A 5,993-nucleotide genomic window follows, 5' to 3' on the forward strand; every position below is an offset into this window, starting at 1 on the left:
ACCAAAGAGCCATGAGGGAGGAGCAACAAAGGCAAGGAAGAGACATAGAGGAGCTCAAGCACTCCATAAGATCTTCAAGAGGAAGAACTAGCCACCATCACTAAGGTGGACCCGTTCTTTAATTTCCTTATTCTTATTTTTCTGTTTTTCAAAAATTATGCTTTCTATTTTATCTATGTTTGTGTCTTTATTACATGATCATTAGTGTCTAGTGTCTATGTCTTAAAGTTATGAATGTTCTATGAATCCTTCACATTTCTTAAATGAAAAAAGTTTTTAAATGCAAAAGAAATAGAAGTACATGAATTTCGAATTATATCTTGAAAATAATCTAATTATTTTGATGTGGTGGCAATACCTTTTGTTTTCTGAATGAATGCTTGAACAGTGCATATTTTTTGAATTTGTTGTTTATGAATGTTAAAATTGTTGGCTCTTGAAAGAAAAATGACAAAAGAGAAATGTTATTGATAATCTGAAAAATCATAAAATTGATTCTTGAAGTAAGAAAAAGTAGTGAAAGCAAAAGCTTGCGAAAAAAAAGAAGAGAAAAAAAATAATAATAAAAGAAAAAAAAGAAAAAGCAAGCAGAAAAAGCCAATAGCCCTTTAAACCAAAAGGCAAGGGTAAAAAGGATCCAAGGCTTTGAGCATTAATGGATAAGAGGGCCCAAAGGAATAAAATCCTGGCCAAAGCGGCCAAACCAACCTGTCCCTAACCATGTGCTTGTGGCGTGAAGGTGTCAAGTGAAAAACTTGAGACTGGGCGGTTAAAGTCGTGGTCCAAAGCAAAAAGAGTGTGCTTAAGAGCTCTAGGCACCTCTAACTGTGGACTCTAGCAAAGCTGAGTCACAATCTGAAAAGGTTCACCCAGTTATGTGTCTGTGGCATTTATGTATCAAGTGGTAATACTGGAAAACAAAATGCTTAGGGTCATGGCCAAGACTCATAAAGTAGCTGTGTTCAAGAATCAACATACTGAACTAGGAGAATCAATAACACTATCTAAATTCTAAGTCCTTATAGATGCCAATCATTCTGAACTTCAAAGGATAAAGTGAGATGCCAAAACTGTTCAGAAGAAAAAAGGCTACAAGTCCTGCTCATCTAATTGAAGCTAATCTTCATTGATAAGTTTGGAATTCATTGTATATTCTCTTCTTTTTATCCTATTTTATTTTTAGTTGCTTGGGGACAAGCAACAATTTAAGTTTGGTGTTGTGATGAGCTGATAATTTATACCCTTTTTTGCATTATTTTTGACATAGTTTTTAGTATGTTTTTATTACTTTTTGTTATATTTTATTAGTTTTTATTCAAAAATCATATTTCTGGACTTTACTATAAGTTTGTGTATTTTTCTGTGATTTCAGGTATTTTTTGTCTGAAATTGAGGGACCTGAGCGAAAATCTGTTTCAGAGGCTGAAAAAGGACTCCAGATGCTGTTGGATTCTGACCCTCTTGCACTCGAAGTGGAATTTGTGGAACTGCAGAAGCTCAATTGGCGCGCTCTCAATTGAGTTGGAAAGTAAACATCCTGGGCTTTCCAGCAATATATAATAACCCATACTTTACCCGAGATTTGATGGACCAAATAGGCGTTCAAAGTCAGCCTAAAATTTCTGGCGTAAAACGCCCAAACTGGCACCAAAGCTGGCGTTTAACTCCAGGAACAGCCTATGCACGAAAAAACTTCAATGCTCAGCCCAAGCACACACCAAGTGGGCTCCGGAAGTGAATTTCTGCACTATCTGCACTTAGTTACCCATTTTCTGTAAACCCTAGGTTACTTGTTTAATATAAAAACTATTTTTATAGATTTATTTTATATCTTTTATAGACTTTTACCGTCATATGCTATTGTACACGTTTGGGGGCTGGCCTCACAGCCATGTCTAGACCTTTTTTACTTATGTATTTTCTACTGTGGACTTTCTACACCCCATAGATTAAGGTGTGGAGCTCTGCTGTTCTTCATGAATTAATGCAATTACTACTATTTTTCTATTCAATTCACGCCTACTTCTTCTCCAAGACATACTCTCGTACTTAATTCAGTTAAGTCAAAATGAAGGGATGACCCGTGACAATCACCCATTCTTCGTTACTCGCTTAGCCAAGATTGCGTGCCTGACAACCACAATATGGTCTACATGATGTTCAACGTAGTCAATGGATGACAACTGGAGTATATTCTCTTGGATATCTAATACACGGACCGAGTCCGTGAGATTAGTATCTTCGTGGTATAGGCTAGAATTATTGGCAGCCATTCCTGGGATCTAGAAAGTTTTAAACCTTGTCTGTGGTATTCCGAGTAGGATCCGGGAAGGAATGACTGTGACGAGCTTCAAACCTGTGAATATTGGGCGCAAGTGACAGTGTGCAAAAGGATCAATGGATCCTATTCCGACGCTAGCGGGAACCGACAGATGATTAGCCATGCGGTAGCTGTACCTGGTATTTTTCATCCAAGACGAGAAATCTGACAGTTGATTAGCCGTGCAGAAACTGTAGAGGACCATTTTCACTGAGAGGATCTTACAGCTTGCCATGGAAGGAAGTAACGCATGGTTGGAAGAAGGCAATAGGAAAGCAGAGGTTTAGAAGCAACAAAGCATCTCCAGACGCTTATCTGAAATTACCACCAATGAATTACATAAGTAACTTTATTTTATTTTATGTTTTATTTATCTTTTAATTATCAAAACCTCATAACCATTTGAATCCGCCTGACTGAGATTTACAAGGATGACCATAGCTTGCTTCAAGCCGACAATCTCCATGGGATCGAACTTTACTCACGTAAGGTTTATTACTTGGATGACCCAGTGCACTTGCTGGTCAGTTGCGCGGAGTTATGAAGAAAAGTGCGGGATCACGATTTCCGTGCACTAAGTTTTTGGCACTGTTGCCGATGATTGTTCGAGTTTGGACAACTAACGGTTCATCTTGTTGCTCAGATTAGGTAATTTTATTTTATTTTATTTTTATTTTCGAAAAAAATTGCAAAAAAAAATTTATATTTTGTTCTTCAAAATTTTCAAGAATGAATTCTAGAGTTTCAGATGATATGTGAAGCTTGGCTGGCTGCGAAGCCATGTCTAATCTTTTGGACTGAGGCTTCCACTTATCATATGGCAAGAGCCTTTGGATTCCCATCTATTTAGCTGTTGTATGTCTGTATTTGTATGCTGAAGCTTGGCTGGCCATTTGACCATGTCTAATCTTTTGGACCGAAGCTTTCACATAAAGCTTGGCTGGCTATTAAGCCATGTCTAAATTTTTGGACCGAAGCTTTAGACTAACATTGCAGGATTCCTGGAATTCTTATTAAAAATTTTGAATCTCTTTATTTTCTTTTCCAAAATAATTTTCGAAAAATACAAAAAAATTAATAAAACCAAAAAAACCAAAAATATTTTGTGTTTCTTGTTTGAGTCTTGTGTCAAATTTTAAGTTTTGTGTCAATTGCATGTTTTAACTTTTTTTCAAAATTTTTGAAAACTCATGCATGTGTTCTTTTTTTATCTTCAAGTTGTTCTTGTTTATTTTTCTTGTTTGATCTTTAAATTTTCTTATTTTGTGTCTTTTCTTGTTTTTCATATGCATTCTTGAATTATTAGTGTCTATGGTTTAAAAATTTTTAAGTTTGGTGTCTTGCATGTCTTTCTTTTCTTAAAAATTTTCAAAAATATGTTCTTGATGTTCATCATGATCTTCAAAGTGTTCTTGGTGTTCATCTTGACATTCAAAGTGTTCTTGCATGCATTTTTGTTTTTATCTTAAATTTTTATGTTTTGGGTCTTTTTGATGTTTTTCTCTCTCCTCTTTAAAATTCAAAAATAAAAAAAAATATTTTTCCTTTATTTTGCTCATAAATTTCGAAATTTTGAATTTATTTAGTCAAAAAATTTTAAAATTTAGTTTCTTATTAGTCAAGCCAAAATTTCAAATTAAAAATTCTATCTTTTAAAATCTTTTTCAAATTTCTTTTAATATTTTTGAATTGTTTTTTAAAATTTGATTTTCAAAATCTTTTTCTTATTTTTATTTCATGATTTTTGAAATTATTATTAACAATTAATGTTTAGATTCAAAAATTTTTAAGTTGTTACTTGCTTATTAAGAAAAGATCAATCTTTAAATTCTAGAATCATATCTTTTAGTTTCTTGTTAGTCAAGTAATCAACTTTAATTTCAAAAATCAAATCTTTTTAATTTCCTTTTCAAATCTTTTTCAAAATAAATTTCAATCATATCTTTCAATCATATCTTTTTCAAAATTTAATTTCAAAATCTTTTTCTGACTTCTTATCTTTTTAAAATTGATTTTCAAATCTTTTTCAATTAACTACTTGACTTTTTGTTTGATTTTAAAAGTTTTCTATTTCTTATATTTTTCAAAACCACCTAACTACTTTTCTCTCTCTAATTTTCAAAAATTACTAACCAGTTTTTCAAAAAATCTTTTTAATTAATTAATTTATTTAGTTTTCAAATTTTATTTTATTTCTTTTCTTAATTTTCGAATACTAACCAATAATTAAAATAAAAACAAAAATATTTTTCTTTTATTATAATTAAAATTCGAATACTCTTCTCCCTCTCCTCTCTTTTTATTTAATTTATTTATTTACTAACACTTCTCTTCTATTTATAATTCGAACCCTCTCTGTGTTCGAATTCTTCTTCTTCTCCCTTCTTCATTCTATTCTTTTCTTCTTCTACTCACATAAAGGAAACTCTATACTGTGACATAGAGGATTCCTCTTCTCTTCTGTTCTCTTCTTTTTTATATGAGCAGGAACAAGGATAAGAATATTCTTGTTGAAGCTGATCGTGAACCTGAAAGGACTCTAAAGAGGAAGCTAAGAGAAGCTAAAGCACAAAACTCTGGAGAGGACCTAACAGAAATTTTCGAAAAAGAAGTAGAGATGGCAGCCGAAAATAACAACAATGGTGGATATGCAAGGAAGATGCTTGGTGACTTTACTGCACCCACTTCTGACTTCTATGTAAGAAGCATCTCAATTCCTACAATTGGAGCAAACAACTTTGAGCTTAAGCCTCAATTAGTTTCTCCAATGCAGCAAAATTGCAAGTTTCATGGACTTCCATTGGAAGATCCTCATCAGTTTTTAGCTGAATTCTTGCAAATCTGTGACACTATTAAGACTAATGGGGTTAATCATGAAGTCTACAGGCTTATGCTTTTCCACTTTGCTGTAAGAGACAGAGCTAGGATATGGTTGGACTCACAACCTAAAGAAAGCCTGAACTCTTGGGAAAAGTTGGTCAATGCTTTCTTAGCCAAATTCTTTCTACCTCAAAAGTTGAGCAAGCTTAGAGTGGAAGTCCAAACTTTCAGACAGAAGGAAGGTGAATCCCTCTATGAAGCTTGGGAAAGATACAAGAAATTGATCAGAATGTGTCCTTCTGACATGCTTTCAGAATGGAGCATCTTATGTATATTCTATGATGGTCTGTCTGAATTATCCAAGATGTCATTGGATCACTCTGCTGGTGGATCTCTTCATCTGAAGAAGACGCCTGCAGAAGCCCAGGAACTCATTGAAATGGTTGCAAATAACCAGTTCATGTATACTTCTGAAAGGAATCCTGTGAATAATGGGACAACTCAGAAGAAAGGAGTTCTTGAGATTGATACTCTGAATGCCATATTGGCTCAGAATAAAATATTGACTCAGCAAGTCAATATGATTTCTTAGAGTCTGACTGAAATGCACGCTCCATCCGGCAGTACTAAAGAAGCCTCCCCTGAAGGAGAAGCTTATGACCCTGAGAATCCTGCAATGGAAGAGGTGAATTACATGGGAGAATCCTATGGAAACACCTATAATCCTTCATGGAGGAATTATCCAAATTTCTCATGGAATGATCAATAGAAGACTAATCAAGGCTTCAATAATAATGGTGGGAGAAATAGGTTTGGCAATAGCAAACCTTTTCCATCATCTCTTGAGCAATAG

General features: G+C 33.9%; 1 non-coding gene across 1 annotated transcript; it reads right to left on the bottom strand.

Moving 5' to 3' along the window:
* Positions 1–5,342: 5,342 nt before the first annotated feature.
* On the bottom strand, positions 5,343–5,450 carry LOC148545615 (small nucleolar RNA R71). The gene has a single exon (XR_015900317.1). It is a non-coding gene; the product is annotated as a small nucleolar RNA R71 (small nucleolar RNA).
* Positions 5,451–5,993: the final 543 nt, after the last annotated feature.

This window comes from Arachis ipaensis, chromosome B9 (assembly GCF_059453495.1).
Source record: "Arachis ipaensis isolate K30076 ecotype BB chromosome B9, ASM5945349v1, whole genome shotgun sequence".
Taxonomy (NCBI): domain Eukaryota; kingdom Viridiplantae; phylum Streptophyta; class Magnoliopsida; order Fabales; family Fabaceae; genus Arachis; species Arachis ipaensis.